The following is a 17,805-nucleotide window of genomic DNA, read 5'->3' as shown; positions in this document are numbered from 1 at the left end:
AGGTAAATTTTGATGTAGCAAGTGGTACTGTAGGACTGTGAGTTATGCACAGCCTTGGAAAAAACGTATGCAGCTGACAGAGTTGTATGGCTGAATTTCTCCTGAAAAATCTGGAAGGAAGCATTTGGGAAGTTGGACCACGTACCTGGTTGTATAGTATATACGATATAGCCAAAATGCAGTGTGAATAAATGACAATAGTGGAATGACTCCAGCTCACACAGCTAGCAGCTTTCAGAACCATTTCAAAAAACATTGTGTCTGACACTTATTTGGAACAAATTTTATCTTTCTGTTCAGAGAAGGAACTGAAAATAACTTCCTCTAGCTTTCTTTTGTGGTTCATTGCTTTGAGGAAAACCAAAAACCATCCTGGACATAGCATAACCAGAAAAATGTGGAAGTTAGAATTGCTGGATTAGTCACTCTTTCTTATCACTTAGCTTTATGTTTTCATGTCTTTAGCTTATCATTAATGCTTTTATGATTTTTGGCAGTACAATCAGTAGACATTTTAAAAAATCATAATCATTAGTTTGCTGAGATTAAATTGACCAAGGAAAGTCCTTACAGTTACTACTTTTGAAAGGAGCTGAACTGAGTGAAATGGAAATCACAGCTTGCTATCTCAACAGATAGAGTGACACCAGAACTGCATGTTTTCCTAATACACTCCATTTGTCTCTGATTCTTCTGCCAGGTCATATTTGAAAATGAGGAGGTATTTATAATTCTGTGCAATTGGTCCTTGACCACTTTTCCAAATCTATCAACAAATGTACTTGTTACTTAATAACAAATGTTGCACAGGTTTGTTGGTATGAACATTTGCGTTTTCTGCATACAGTTTTTACGTGCATTACTTAGCTAAATAAGAAAAAAAAAAAAAAAAAGAAACAGAAAAAAACCAAACCTGAATATACTTTTTCTATAATTCTATTTTTATTATAGAGTAGAAAATTGTTTTGATTGTTTTTCTTTACTCTCCTTTTTCTCTCCTTCCCACCCCTCCACCCCCTTTTTTTTTTTAAAAAAAAAAAAGTGAATATATTGTATCCTGTGTGTTAGGTCTGACAAAGATATTCAGGTGGTCAGGTAACTAACAGAATCTTTGTATGCATTCAGAAGTGTGCTTCAATGTTTTCTCCCTGTATGTTTTCTAGTACTACACATGTTTATGGTTTTTAATTTTGTTGGCACTCATCTACATCTCTGTGTTTTCCCATTAGATGTATGATGTGAGATCATAGATCGATGGGGTGTCAGTCAGTGTGTTATTTGGCCTACAGGCTTATCTAATCAAAAGAATGTAGAACTAGTAAAATCAGCATTAGTACATTTTGAATACTGATTTATTTATTTATTTATTTATTTATTTTTTACACAGGAAAACAGATGTTGAAGTTTATCTAAAACATCTGCAGCCAAACATGTAACTAAATACAGGAGCAATAGTGTATGGCAAATTTTACATGTACTTCACAACTAGTTTGTAGTGAGTATTAATTTATTTGTATTCTTCAGTTCACTTTTTGAGTTGTACTTCTGTTTATCTCCTGCTTTATAGTTGCTGTTTTGTTCCAATTCTGCAGCCTTTCAGTGAGCAAAATCAAATTCAAGGAGAACATGCAAGAATTACAAATGCAGCCATGTCTTTAGTGACAATAAATTCAGATATAAGCCTAAAGTGACTTTTTTTTTTTTTTTTTTTTTTTTTTTTTTTTTTAATGTACTGAGCGCTTATAGCTCTCTTAGTAGTATATGGGACAGTTTTAGTATTTGGTATATTCAGATGGCTTACATTTAATTACCTAGAAAGTTTTTACAATCCCAACTTCAAATGTCCATGAAAAGCTAGAATAAAAATAGTCCTTTCTTATTCGTGCTAGTACTGAGTACAGTCCTGACACTTTAAATCATAGAATCACTAAGGTTGGAAAAGATCTCTAAGATCATCCAGTCCAGCTGTAGACCCATCCTCACCATGCCCACTAATCACGTCCCTCAATGCCACATCCCCCTGGTTCTTGAACATCTCCTGGGATGGTAATTCCACCACCTCCCATGGCAGCTCGTTTCAGTACTTGACCACTCTTTCAGAGAGTAATTTTTTTTTTTTTTAATATTCAGCCTATAAGGATTACCAACAGACCTTGCTGCAAGCTCTGTGCAGAGAAGTTTAGTATGTTGCCTTTCTTACTATTTCTCTGCTCCTTTTCCTGTGTGTGCTTGTGGAATCTATTGCATCTCACTAGGTCCTGATGCACCACTGCTCATTCAGCTAGGAGGAGCTGCACGGAGAATAGCAACACAGTAATAATGAAGTAAATCCATTGCAGTGTAATTTTCAAAATGAACTGATTTCATCTCTGCTAATGATACATTTTGCTGTATTCTTCCAGTATGACTGCTCAGGTGACCTTGAACACTATTTGACAACTGAGGAAAATAATAGCAAATTGAAAATATCTTTTTTATAGACAGGCTTGTGTTCTGGTGTCAGAAGTCACCTTGGCTTTCAAGAAACATTAAGTTTACTGTTCTCTGAGGAAAGCAAAGATTTGGAACTGTTCTGGTCTAGATCCCAAACCAGGTGGGTTACTACACTGCTTTAAAAAATGTTCCCACACAAACAATGAGATGAGCTCTTGCCACAAGAACGTTATCTTGATATCTATCTTTCAAAGATCATTTCGTAGTTATTTTATATAGAATAATTCTAGAAGAAATAAAAATTGCTTGTATTAAATTAAAGATTGTAATGGATGAAACTAATTAAAAGAAAGTGGCAGTGAAGGGATAGATTGGAATTCACTTCTGGCCTTTTTAAAACAAAAAAACGTTTTATGTATTGTTATTTTACAAACAACCATCCAACCAAGTAAGCAAAAACCTCGGATGAAGAAGAAACCTCTGTCATTGCTTTCAGCTAGTGGAGAAAGAGACTTTATCCTCATCGCTGTTTTCTAAACATTGTTTCTTTCACTGCTTTGGTTAAACATTTTCTAAGGCTATCATTTATGTCCCATCTGGCCCATCTCTAACCCTGCATATCTGTATGCAGCTTTGTAGCTTTCCCAGTCATCTTTATTTACTTCCTGTGAGCTTTCCTTACCGGATAATAAGCATTGTCTTTATGTAAGACATCACTTACAGCTTGAGATCTAAATATTCATGCATAAAATAAATGTAGAGAAGGAAGATATACTTGTTCTAGCATGCATTGCAGCAAGATTACTATTTGTAGTAGATGGACATTAGAATTTTTGATTTTATTTCTGGATTTATATTTTGGATTTTATCAGTACCATGTGTTGAATGTATTTTAATGCTTCATATTTCCTCAAAATGAAAACACTGTTGTAAATTGTTGTTACAATCAGAAAGATTAATGCTGTGGAAGAGTGATACAGGAATGTAACAGCAAAGGGCCAAAGAGAATAGGATGGTATTTCACAAGAAAAGTAAAGGTTCTCACCTGTTTCTAAAGATCTAGGCTGACAGAAAAGACTCCACAAGGGAGGGATCTCCAACCATGGATCCTTCCCCAGTGGCAGTCAGCCCTTAAATGGAGTCTAAGAGAGGTAGAACCAGACTCCATCCCTTCCAGTCACACAGGTGAATTGCCTTCATCTGTGCTCCCATAGCTGACCAGGTCTTTTCCTGGGTGATCAATCAGTGGTTCAGGCCATGACTCAACAGTTACCATACAATAATTATTATGAATTATTTTGCTGTTCAGAAGCTCCTTTAGTCTTTATATTCAAAAATATTTTAATTATTTTTGTGCTTCATGTGGTTTTTTGTTTTGTTTTGTTTTGTTTTGATTTTTGATTTTTGATTTTTGTCTCAACATTGTTATTTAAATGACTTCTGTAAGTTCACCCGGGGAAAGTGACACTACTTCAGAAAATGAGTTGCTTCTAGAAATACTTCTGCAAATAAGATAACCGCTCATGACTCTGGCAGTCACCTTGAAGACTGATTAATATTTAGATTTATGGACATGATACTTGTATTTATCACTGAATTGAATGACTGGATGTGTGCACCAGGAAATGTTATTTAGTTTAATTTTTATCAGGAACATCTAATTAATGGGTGGTAAAAGCATAAAGGGATTTTCTATTACATACATGTTATTAGTAGGGTTACAAAGAGAAAACTAGTTGCGTCTTATGGTGGCTTAATGGTTATCAAAACCTGAAACTGAACAGGTTCCAATCTGAATAAAGTGGCTCTGTGAGTAGTGCAAAATCTTCTAATATCACAACCCAAATGTAAATAGCCTCAGATCTGTGGTATCACTTTAGGCCTGCTGTTTAGAAACACCACTTCTATGAAAAACTGCATTCATACAAATTTCTTCAATATTTTGGATGCCAGAGTCAGGTTCTTAATGTAAATCTATTCTATAACGGAAATAGCAAAAATTATTCTCAGCACAGATCTGAGTTGGGGGGGCATAGGAAGAGAGAGAGGAAGCAGGAAGGCAATCTCTGAGGCATGACTGAGACAATTACAAGCAAAGTGGACATCTTCCATTCAACTAACGAAGTATGGAGTATGCATTACATAGCTCCTGTTTGTATGAAGTGTATAATCACAGTCTGAGCATTGTCTTTTTCAAAATGCTCGTAGGTGTGAAATATATGAGAAATATCGATGGAATGAGACTGCCATGGATAGTCAGAGAAAAATCTTCACCAAATAGATAGTTTGCTTGTTTTTCCCCAGTATGAGGAGGGAAGAGAATCTTGCTGTGCTTGAGTTGAGTCCATTAAGGATAGAACTACGTTTTTCATGTGTATGCAGGTACAAGGTCAGAAGGGAAGGCGCTCCAGATAGACAGAGCTGCTCTGTAAGTGCTTAGCAGAACACCCAAATGAGGAGGAGGAGAAGGCAAGGGTTTCACTACTGCCAAGCTACCTTTACCTCTCTTTTCTAGTAACTAGCATGGTAAGGAGGAAAGAACTAGAGTATTACACTTCTTAGAAAAGGGATATGAAAGCAAATGTAAACTCTTGAAGAAATAGTTTTCTTTAAGAGCTTCTGGATGCATACTGCAGATAGTATGTGGAGACACATGCACTTCACATTCATAGTGTTCATGAACTCAGCTCTAACACTTTGTAAAAATGAGTACTGGGTTAAGCCTTAAAATAGTTATTTTTCATCGGTTACAGACATAGCTGCACATTTGCAGTCTGTGAGGACTCTTTTGTTTATTAGCTATGGTATATTTTCCTGGATTGCAGTTTGATTTGTAGCTTTCTGATGCTTTAAACCTGATCAGAGGAGCAGTGCTACTTTGTATCCATCATGGTTACCCTGTTGAGCTTTTTGAATTCAAGCGCTTGACGCTTTTCCTCGTGAGAATTTTTGGACAAATGTGAGTGCAATGGCCAAATAAAATGCTGAAAATGAAGGTGCTTTCATGTGATAATAGTCATACAAGTTCAAGTAAGGATTTTAGAGAAATTTAAGCATGCATATCAGGTGGTATTTACTGCAGAAATGAAAGTCAGATTTTTTCCATCTCTTGGCAGACCCAGATTGAAATTATAGGTGAGGTGAATTTCTAATTAGATGTAGACATTCTTCTCTAGAAAATCTATACTGTAAGATGTTCCTATGTATTTGAATGGTGTATATGCACTTTAATACTTTTATATGACTTATGTTATAAGCTTAGATTTCACTGCTTCTGACGCACACACACACAAAGCCATATTCTATATTCCATTTATTTAATTTGCTGCACAATGTCATAAGTAAGGGAAAGAAATTGCGTATGCTGTCACACTATTGTATTATGAGCTCTTTGAATTATTTGTGCAGTGAAGAGACATTTAGAAAGGCGCATCTAAGAAATGCCGTGAGCCAACAGCTTCACTGATGACAACTGACCTTATGTCAGAAAAGCCACTGACATCTATATCTGATGTGGCACAGTAAGTGGAACAATAGCTTTTTAATTGATAATACAATGCATGTTCACCATGAGAAAGATTTATCATTGAGTAAACATATGCAAATATTTCTACAAGTTTAGCTTTACGCATAATGGAAGAAATCTCCTTTAGAATGAGAAGAATTACCCTACAGCAGGTGGCTTGCAGTCCTGTTGTCTGTTGCTTTATTTCTTTAGTTATTTTTAAGGCCAATAACACAGTTCCTGAGTCTGTTCATACTTTGTAGAACTCTGAATCAGTTTGACTTCTGAAGTACTCCTAGTTTGTTTGGACTTCATTTATTTGTGGTAAACATAAATTAAATAGTAACATGTAAATAAAACCTAAAAATAGAAAGGCTACATCATATATAATATTTTTATAAAGTAAACATGCTTAAAACGAAATGATATTTCAAAAATGCTGAAGTAGAATTATTAAGGGGATACTGATGATGTCTGGAATGACCTCAATAGAATGTCCCCAGTATCATTGTGCTGCAGCTGGTAAATGATCTTTTATATTGCTTACCCTGGGTTTGGCAAAAGCTTATAATGCTTTTTCTTGGAATAAGCATGTTAGTATGTGCTTGCAGAACAGCTCCGTACTGTGTTTTAATAAACCTTGAGTTACCTTTATGCTCTTCTGAATGCACGATTCTAGTATAAGATGCAGGGAATCTGGAGTAAATTTCAAGTGTGAAGTGGAGCATTAGCGCATAGAGAAAGGCTTGGATATATAAGAGCATCTAAATATCATTTTATGACTTTATCTAACATGCAGAAATTGATACAAATAATGCTGATGAATATAACTCATGTTAGCCACAATATGTGACATAAAAGCACAGAAGAGATGACACAAGCTCATGAAGATCTAATTATTGTTCAGATTTTATGTTAATGTTGGTGAAAGAAGCTTTCTTGTGTTCATACTTCCAGGAAAGTGCATGATTATTGGAAAAACCTTTTAGTAAATATTTGAATACGACATTACTTTTGAAATATTAATGTGAGCTTTAATTGAGTTCTTCCAGATACGAAGTTGGAGAAGATCTTGCATATCAGTTCTCATTCCCAGTATAAATGGAGCTACAATTTGGTTTGTTAGATTAATGCACCTATTCCACATATCACCGAGCTAACAACTACTTGAAGGATATTCCTTGGCTGGAAAACACTAGTGTTATTTTAGTTCAAAGTAATGCTCAAAAAGAAATATATGTACAATATGTTTGTCAGTCTAACAGAGTATTTATCACATTAAAATAATAAAAATGTGGAAGAAATAATATTGTATACTAAATTTGCAGTCCTGTTTCATTTGATTCTTTCTTTACAATAAAAATATTGCACATGTAAGAAAACCAGGATTGTAATTCACAATAGTGGGAGAGATGGAATGTCAAGTCAAAGCTATTAAGGACATTTGCATGCTCTTCATAAGAGCTACATAGCTCTGATATTCTGAAGAGGTGCTTAAGAGCAGGATGCCTTAACAATGCTGCATGCTTCCAGGGAACCTTAGAGGAAAGGAGCAGTTAAGAACAATTTTTCTGTGAACATGTTAAGTGTTTACCATATGAATACCCATGAGAGCGAAAACAGAATGTGGCCTGTTTTTTATCTGAGAGGCTACGGATGGATGTAAAGGAAGCATTGAAATTTATATTTCCTGGAGAGCAAAATAAAGGGTTAAAAGTCCATTAAACTTTAGTTAATTTTTATGTCATTTTTATTTTTTAAGGACATCTACATAAGTTTCTTCATCACTGGCAAATAACATGTCAAGTATAGGAAGTGACCTGATGACAGAAAGTTCCTGAGTTTGGTTTATATCTGTAATGCTACTACAGATCCTGGCTAGAGCACAGGAGTGTACTTACTAGTTATGTACAGTGTGGGGACCCCTGTCTTGTTCTGTGGTCTTCTGTGAAATGTGTACAGAGGAAGACATCTGCATTTGCCTGTAACAGAAAGACAGTCTTGCAGAAATGAGGGCAAATGAAATAGGGCATGCTGTTTATGAGTCTTGATTTTTGTGATTTTAATGAGTGTGTTTTGCCAGTGTTGACTGGTTATTAATGTAATACCTTTCTGAGACAGAGAAAGGTATTTGAAAAGCATTTCAGATGAATGGTAAAAATGTCATGAACTGATAACAGAATTTGTGACAACACATTTCAGGAGTCCCAGTAATATCTTCCTTATGTTGGAGTATGTACTAAGAAATGAAGATTCCTAAAAAAAAACCCCAAAATATTTCACTTGTTTTCAGACAGAAAATTATACATAGTTTTAATCACAACAAATTTGGGAGCAGTCTTATTCTAAACCACAGTGTCATTGCATGTTACAGTAGAACGTCAGCACAGTACAAGCAAATTATTGGAAAACAAGATTTATAAACTTATTTCTACTGTTTAGTACAAGAAAAGATTAAACTGATGAATAAGAAAATGCGCAGGCAGTGGAAACAAGGAAAGGTATCATGGGAAGAGTATAAGGAAGCTTTTAGTCTGTGTAGGGATGGAGTCAGGAAGCCAAGGGCCAGCTTGAACTGCACATAGCAAGAGATGCCAAAAACAACAAGAAAGGCTTCTACAGGTTCTTCAATTAGGAAAGGAAAGTCCAGGGGGGTGTATATCCCTAGTAAGTGACACATGCAGGCTGGTAACAACTGACAAGGAAAGGCTGAGGTACTTAATAAGTTTTTGTCTCTGTCTTCCCTAACACCTGCTCTCCGCACAGCCCTCAAACATTTGGTTCAGTAAGAGGGGACTGGGGAAGCAATGTCTCTCCTACTGTAAGCTAAGCTCAGGTTTGTGACCATCTGAGGAATCTGAACATCCACAACTCTATGGATCTTGACAAGATGCATCCCAGAGTCCTAAGGGAATTGGCTGATATGGTTTCCAAGCCACTCTCTATGGTATTTCAAAAGTCATGTCAGACAGGTGAAGTCTCTAGAAAAAAGGTCACATCACACCCATTTTTAAAAAGGGTAAAAAAGAAGACCCTGGGAACTCCTGACAATCAGTCTCATCTCTGTGCCAGGGAAGATAATGGAAAAGATCCTCCTGGAAGTTATGCTAAGGCACATGGAAGGCAGGGAGATGACAGGGGAGAATTAGCCTGGCTTCACCAAGGGCAAATCCTGTTTGACCAACCTAGTGGCCTTTTATTGTGATGTCATTGCATCAATAAAAAAGGGAAGAGCAACTGATGTAGTCGATATGGGCTTTTCACATTGTACTCCACAACAATCTTCTCTCCAAATTGGAAAGATACGGATCTGATGAGTGGACTGCCTGATGGACTGGCTGCAGGATTGAGTCCCGAGAGTGGTGGTCAATGGTCAGTGTCTGGATGGAGATCAGTGATGAGTGGTGTCTTCCAGGAGTCAGTGCTGGGGATGATATTCTTTAATGTCTTCATCAGTGACATCAACAGTAGGGTCGAGTGCACTCTCAGTGAGTTTGCTGATGACACCATGCTGTGCAGTCAACACACCAGAGGGACAGGATGTCATTCAGAGGGACCTAGCCAGGCTTGAACAGTGGACCCAGGTGAACCTCATGAGATTCAACAAATCCAACTGCAAGATCTGAGTCATGGTAATGCCCATTACCAATAAAAACTGGGAGATGAAAGGATTGAGAGCAGCTCTGCTGAAAAAGATCTGGGGGCAATGGTGGTTGGGAAGCTGGACATGAGCAAGCAATGTGCCCTCACAGCTTAGAAAGCCAATCATATCCCGGGCTGCATAAAAGAAAGTGTGGCCAGCAGGTCTAAGGAGGTGCTCCTACCCATATACTCTGTGCTGGTGAAGCCTCACCTGGAGTACTCAGCTACAGATATGGAGTCCTCAGTACAGGAGAGACACGGAACTCTTGGAATGTGTTTGGAGAAGGGCCACAAAAATGATGCATGGAATAAAAAACCTCTCCTACGGGGACAGGCTGAGAGAGCTGGGGCTGTTCAATCTGGAAAAGTGAAGACTGCGAGATGACCTGATAGTGGCCTTTCAGTATCTAAAGGGGAGCTATAAGAAAGAAGGAGACAGATTCTTTAGCAGGGTCTGTGGTGATAGAACAAGGGGAAATGGTTTCAAGCTCAGGGAGGGTAGATTTAGGTAGATATACGGAAAATATATCTTTTACACTGAGGGTGGTAAGGCACTAGAACAAGTTGTCAAGTGATGTGGTTGATGCCCTGTCCCTGGAGACTTTCAAGGTGAGCTTGAATATGGACCTGGACATTCTAATTTAGCTGTGGTGTCAATGTTTACTGTAGGGGATGTAGATTAGATGACCCTCAGATGTCCCTTCCGATTCTGAGGATTCTGTGCTTCTGTGTTTTTATGAATAATTCCCAGAAGAACAGAATGGAACTGAGACACAAAACCCCACTTCTACAAAGATGAAGCCTGTAGGGAGATGTACAATGTGAGGCCTTTTTAATGATTACTTACATGGAAGTTGCTGAAACGTTCTATTTCAGATGGTTTTGAATACTCTGCTTTTTTCATTTATTTTCTTTGATATTCTCTTGGTTATTTTCTTTATGAGGGAGTTAAATAAGTCAATCCATGATTCCATGTTTCAAACTACAGTAAATCAGAGGAGGCAGGGTTCATTAAATTGTGCACTAAATGCAGTGTTCACATGTTTTAAATCCAGATGTATTGATTATCAAAGAGGAAATGGGATTCTGGAACAGGAGCAAAGATTCTATTGCCATCAGAAATATGATAAGAAAAGATTTACTAAGGAGCTGTGGGTATATCCTTTTGTGGGTGGGAAGGCACTCACTATTTTATTATTATTCCCATTCCCATGCTAAAGTTGTGCAAATGATTTTTGTCTCTTTCTGGATTCTTCCTAGCTGTACTGGAGCCAGACAAGTCCACTGAACATAATTGTATTTCAGCCTTGAAATTTTGTCTCTAACAATACTCCTATTTTAATGGAAATTGTGATGACAACAACCTTTGTTCATGAAAATATGCCCTGTGATATGCACCATGGTTATGCTTCCAGCAGGAAACAGAATTTTGACAATAGACTACACTGAAAAACTACATCAGACTGGTCCCAGATAGCATGATCTCTGGAAAAATACACAAAGTATCAGCATTAAAGACAGACATCCTGTTTTTATTTTATAAATTATTGTGGTTTAATGCTATGGTGTTTAGAGATCTTTGCATTTTAAGGAAAAGCAAAAGTTAAAAATTGTATATGTCAGCATGGTTAAGCAACTGTGATTCGGTGTGTGTTTTGTAGCTGGTTAAGGTCATGTTAAGGTAAGTATCACTTGGTCTCTTTTAGCAGAAAGCAATGTAATGGTGCAGTTCAGCAGTCAGCACATCAACTCTCTTGGGAGGAAATCTTTAGAAGGTGAGATTCACGTACAACAACCCTTGCCAGTGGTAATTGATGTCAGCTGAACAGCTGTAGTAATAACTTTTTTGCTGAAACAAACTGGCAGGGAGGTGATAGCTACACCTGTGCCCCACAGGAAAGTGAGGTCTTAATTACTTTCATACAATGTGAGTGAGAACAAGTAGTTGCTCTTCTTTCTGAGGTCCTGTAAATAACGAAGTCAAATCACATTAAGGAAGTGTGGGTTTAATACAACACTAACTAAAATAATTCTATGCAAAAGATTAATCTGTGTAATATGGCTGCACATTATTTCAGTTTGAAGTCTTGAAATGACGTAATAGAAGCACAGGACTTTGAATGTGGAAGGAGTCAGATATCCACTGTTCTCACCCCTTTTTCCTTATTTTTTTTCCTTTTTGCTCTTGAGCTCGTAGCATGAAAATGAGAGGGATTTTATCTGAAGAATAATAAGCAGAACAATCCAACTGCAGTATGTGATTATTGAACAATCAAAGGAAGTGATTCCAAAAAGGAATACCTTTTTGGAAAACGGTTGACTGCCGTAAGAAGAATCCTGAGGAGGCATGAGATAAAAGCCTGAGGTTATGGCTGCAAAACATTAAAATCTGCAATGTAGCTCTGAATTCTAACAGGGAAGACTGAAACTCCAAGGATGTAGATGGTTGCATGCCATGGAGTCCCAGGATTGGTAAATACTGATACAGTAGGAGAAAACAAGGCAAAGGAGCTAACAGTGAAGGACAGGAGTTTCTGTGAGGATGGACACTTGACTGGGGACAAATTGTGTTTGTGATGCTCCAGGATACACTGAAAAACCAAGCTGCTCCCTACTTCACCAGAATTGGGATCTACACAAATGAGGGTGGACTTTGCCATGCTGTTCACTGGAGAGGAAAACACCACCTTTTTTGTAATCCAAGTAGATGTAGTCAAATGAAGATTCTTCCTATATAGTTTTGACATTTAGCAGTGCCCTCTTAAAAATAAATTCAGGAGTAGTGTCTTCATTATTTTTGTTTTTTTTAGTGGAGTAAATTTATCACAGGATTGGCAGATATAAAAAAAGATGACTGGTTTCCTCCATTGCCCATCAGCACAGAAATTTTATAGAGTGGAACAACCTGAAAACTTGTAGTTTTAGAGCTTGTATTACCTGTAAGAACATGCTGTATGTACCTTTATAAATTAGTGGTCACTGGTGAAAATAAGAGTGTTATGTTGTTCTTTTGGTTTTATTTCCATCTTCCTTTTGTTATCTCTATTTGAAGATGTCAATTAAAAGTTTTTCCAGGGACTAAGAATATTTTTGTGTCAATCTGCTTGAAAATCCAGCAATATATAACCCTTTACTCAAAGTATATTTCAAGTCTTACTGTGTTTTTAGTCTATCTATCTGTGCAAATACCATTTTGCTTTTTGTCTTTATCATAATTTTCTTATATAGCTTATATAGCTTATCCCTTTTAATGTCCCTAAGGAAACAGTTCCAGTTTGTGCTTTCGCCAGCAAATCTATTACACCGAATACCATCTAATCTAGAAATCATAGTAATTCTATGTAGGATAAGTGAAAGGTATTAGTAGTGAATATATTACTGGAGGAGAATGAGATAATTTAGGGTTTTAATCATCATTTAGATCCATTGTGTACCATCTTTTGCAAGTGTTCACTAATTTTTATAAAATATTGGTGTTCTTCACTTTTGAAAACATGATCAGTCACCTGAAATATCATGTAAATATTGCCCATATCGCTTCTGAGGTGACTGTTATGCAATACTGGTTATCAACCAGCATCTAAAGTGGCATCGTAAGGGGCAAAATCACCCAGGAGGGAGTGATTCGGCTTAACGACAAAATCAAGCTTGGTCAAAGTGCAGAATATTCCCTAAGATGTTACTGTTTGCTTGTCTGCACCACATAAGCGTTTCATCTATGTTTTTGTAAGAAACAGGGATAGGTGAGAAATCCACAATAACAATTAAGAGAGAGCATTTATTGCTTGCTTCCAGCTCTCTTATTTTGTTATTGGCACTTATTAATCTTCATACTCAAGTACATATAGTATAAGTAGTACTGATGTAACTACTTCTGTCCACCACATTATTGATTATTTCAAAGAGATATTTACATGAGGGTCTTTCATTTCTGAATTGGAGAAGGTAGAATATTGAAAAATCCAACAAGCAGTAATAGTGAATGATCTGCTTGTATGTTTTTTTGCCATTATTATTATCAGATACGAAGTTACACTTTTTAGTACCTCCTGTTTTTGACCTCTCTGAAGAGGCTGTTTGAAGATTTATTCAGCAGTGAGATAATTTTATTGTCAAGTAACATGAAAACAAGGCTGGTGTAAGTATAAATTGATGCTATTGTGTAGATGCCTTTTCCTAAGGATTTGATACTGCTCTGTCGTGGTTTGTTGCTGTTTTTTGTTTTACCCAGAGAGTAAGTTTCCACTTTTTGCTCTTTTATTTTTAAGTGAGGATGTTTGGCCAGCAGAGGGCACTGCGCTATAACATAATCAGTTTCTGTTACAAAACCTGGTACCTTACTTCAACAAACTCACGTAAAATTAACTTATGAATGTCTGAATTTACACAACGTTAATCTGACAAGCAGCCGTGCCAAGAAAGCATGCTACAGGTACCTGAACAAGAGTTTAATGAGAAACCTCATGAACCTTGAAAACTGAACTTGGTATTGTTGTACTTTCTTTTCTGGAAAACAGAAAGTAAGAAGTTACAAAGGATGTACAAAGAATTTTATTTTTTTTTCCCACATCAAAGGAAGATTCATATTCGTGGCTTTTTTTTCTACTTAGAAATGATTAATATGGATCTCAGTAGCAGGGTAGAAGATGGAAATAATGCAACTCCAATTCATTTATCAGATATTTATTATTGAAAGGATGAGAAGGGTAGGGCTGGGTTCATAGTCTTTGATATTGGTATGTTTTTTCTGTGTGCATGATGATAAAACTAGTAAAAGGGAGAATCACTTTATAATGGCTTTGTTTGAGTTTCATGTTGAGGTTTTCAGTTAAAGATTCATATTACATTGCTCCATGCCATTTGACAGTGGTGAAAGTTTGAAGGATGTAACATTAAGAACACACTTTGTGATGAAGATAATGCTGTACAACCCTTCTTACCAGATCACTTCATGTTCTTACTGTTACAAAAATGAAGTAAAGCAAGACATTCCTCTTTCTCTCCCCCTCTATTTTTCTCCCTGCCATCGTCCCCAAAAGGTGGAAACACATGGTTGCAATGCTCAGTGAAGAGTGACTTTGTTCTCTACTGTGATAAAGTAAAAAAATGAGCATATAATTTCTCCTGACCTTGGTTTTATGGCTTTGTAGCAGTTTCAACTGTAATGTTTATTGTGCTGAGACCAGGTTTCATGCATACGAATCATGTGCATGAATGTATTTTGTAACAAGAGCATATCCATTGCATCCTTCATGTTCATTTGTGTAAAGTACATTGAGGGAAAGGAAAATCTCAATGACAGGACTTCAAGATATCTGCACCTAAATTGCATAAGTGATTTCTGATTTGGTCTAACACTATCCACAAGCCACAAAACACTGTATGTTTTTTATTGGTAGCATTCAGCAGAAAAAGTGCTTTTTTTTTTTTTTTTTTTTTTTTCCCTAAAAAAACCCTGTACATGCCAGTTGTCCTCCTTTTCCTTCTGAAGTGCCTTTCTTGGTCTACTACTTTGGCAGAATGCAAGGCAGCCTTGCTATCACAACAAAAGCCCAAACCCACTGGTGGGCTTCCCAAGCAATCACAGGGAAAGAGTGCTGAAGAACTTGAAGGAATGAGGCCAACACTTATTTTAGTAGGAGTTCAGGTTGTGGCTGTGATGGGGAGGGCCGAAATAAAACCTAATTGGGCTAAAGGTTATATTACCTTTTTAATATCTGAGCATTCTGCTGCTATTCTTCTGAGCATTGTGTTGACAGCACAACCCTGGAAGGCAGAATCATGCCTTCCAGTTGAAAGAATGATTTTCATCTCCCCAGCCTGATTTCATAAGTTATATTAGCTATTTAACATATTGCATGACATTATTTCTAGGGCAGCATCAAACAGAGAAAGATACAGAAGTTAGAAGTGAAGGTTAAGAGAGCTCACTGTTGCTAGTCAATATGTTATGATGAATGGATTGGAGGAAGAGGAGAGACAAGGAGATAAAATTTTATTGCAGATGCAGAGGACAGTTGTATAATGAGGGAATGCTACCCTCCTGAATTTCAGAATTACTTAAAAATATTACAAAATAAAATAAGTAAAATCATTTTCAAAATAAATTAAAACAATATACCAACAATAAAATAAAATTACTTAATTTAGCTATGGTTATAGAATCTTACTCTGGAATTACTAGTAAGGATCTTTCCTTGATGAAATAAAAATAATTATTTATTTAATTCAGATGATTTTTATATACTGTCTTTTGCACTACAACACGGTACACAACAGAGCAAGATGGATGCATACTTTCAATGCATTAAATTGGAGTTCAGATAACATGGTTGAAGCTTTTTCCTATGTGAGATGGAGTTATTTGTGTAAGTTCCAGAGCCATTTATGTTATAAATATTCAGATTATGTGTCTTTCAAAATCTTTTCCTGAAAGCCAATTTTCTTAGCTTTCAAAGGAAAATGTTACATGGAAAAATAAATTCTTCAGCAAACGGAAGACAGTATAGCAATAATAATGTTAATAATAGTGAGCAGCATGCATCTTCATTTCATTGAACATATAGAAACAACACCAATTCTCTTACTTAGATCAACACTATGAAATCACTGGTTATTCCATTGCAGTGAAAGTGCAGTATGTGTCTGTCTTTCTAGTATTGCATTTCTTTTTCAATTAAATTCAAATTAATATATTTTGTAATGAGCATAATTCTCCATCTAGTGAAACTGTGTTACATTCAAGACTTTCCACAAAGAAACAACAATAAAAATAATTTATTTGGGAGGTTTTCCTAAGTCTGTTATGTTTCTTTTTTGCTGGGAAACTCTACCCAATTTGAAGTAATGTACTCTTGGCCTAACGCATCACTAATTTCTAAACCTGTATAATACTTTGTTTTATATAGCTAACATTTTGGACAAAGTTTACAGCAATAACTGAATACTTGTTGTCAAATCAGTGCATGAGCTAGGTTAAATACTTGTTACCTCTATTTCTGTGCCAGAGAGGCAGTACATATTGTTGCATACAATGTTATATATTGAAATTAATTTACACCTCTGTTTGATCCTCTAAATAGGTCTGCAGAATAAAAGCCGATAAAGTTACTGCTTTGATCATTTGATTACTGTTTTAACCTCAGTGCTTGGAGATATTTTAATAAATTACTCTAAGGAAATTTAAGTGATAGAAATTCTTTGAAACCTGGGAGTTTCCCTTGAGTTTCTTGCCTCTGACACTTACACACTTGCGTGTAAAAAAATCTTTCTTTTTTTTTTTTTTATAGGCAAAATTTGAATAACTCTATATAGGACAATGAAAGTAACTTCTCAAGTTGAATACGCTAGAACAGGTGCCAGACGAATACTGGTGCCAGATGCTTAACTATTTTTTTCCTTTATTACACTGCAATTTGGAGAAGCAATTATGTTCTCTCTTTTTCTTCAGATTAAACCTCCCATCTCCAGGGCTGTTTTCATCACCCAACAATTCTTTTAGATGTTATTACTATGTTCTCCAAAAACTTTGCCCTAATTGCTTAGCTATTTGTTTGTATTGCTAAGACAATTTATCTCTGGTCTCTGGGTCAAAATGAATGTATCAGACCATTACAGTACAGAAAGCTTAGTATGTGGGCACTGAAGCTTGCAGTATTTGCACGCTATATTGAGTTCTGTTCCTCTCATTTCACATTACTGTTTTGCTTCTACTGTAATGGCATTTTTCTTAAGTTACTTATCTCCTCTTGTTTAAATTAGTTAGTGCCTACACACAAAGATTATGAAGAATAGACAATCTTGTTGGACATTTTTATTGAGTCAGATGTCTGCAATATGCTTGGTGCCCATTAGTATAAAATTTGTTTTAAAACAAATCTAAAACATATAAGGTAGTTGGTTTTATGCTATTTTTTTTTCCCCACAGCACATGTTCCTGAAGGGTCCTTACCGATGAGTTATGTGACCTGCCACTGTAGCAATGCATATTGAATAATACAGTGTAATTTGTACGTTTTCTTGCGATTGTGTTTTGAGTCTTCCACCTGTTCCTGTTCTTACTTAGCTATTCTGTGCTGCTTAAAATAAACATTCCCATACCAAAATGCATGGAACCTGCAGCATCATCTAGGTATTTTAGATAAGCAAAGCATGTATTCTTCCCATATTTAATTATTTTCTTACCCTTTCTAGCCTGTCACTGCAGTGAATTGCAGCTATGATCT

This window comes from Lagopus leucura, unplaced genomic scaffold, assembly GCF_019238085.1.
Source record: "Lagopus leucura isolate 7727_CA_CO unplaced genomic scaffold, USGS_WTPT01 Super-Scaffold_100159, whole genome shotgun sequence".
Classification (NCBI taxonomy): Eukaryota; Metazoa; Chordata; class Aves; order Galliformes; family Phasianidae; genus Lagopus; species Lagopus leucura.
This window is presented reverse-complemented; position numbering follows the sequence as displayed.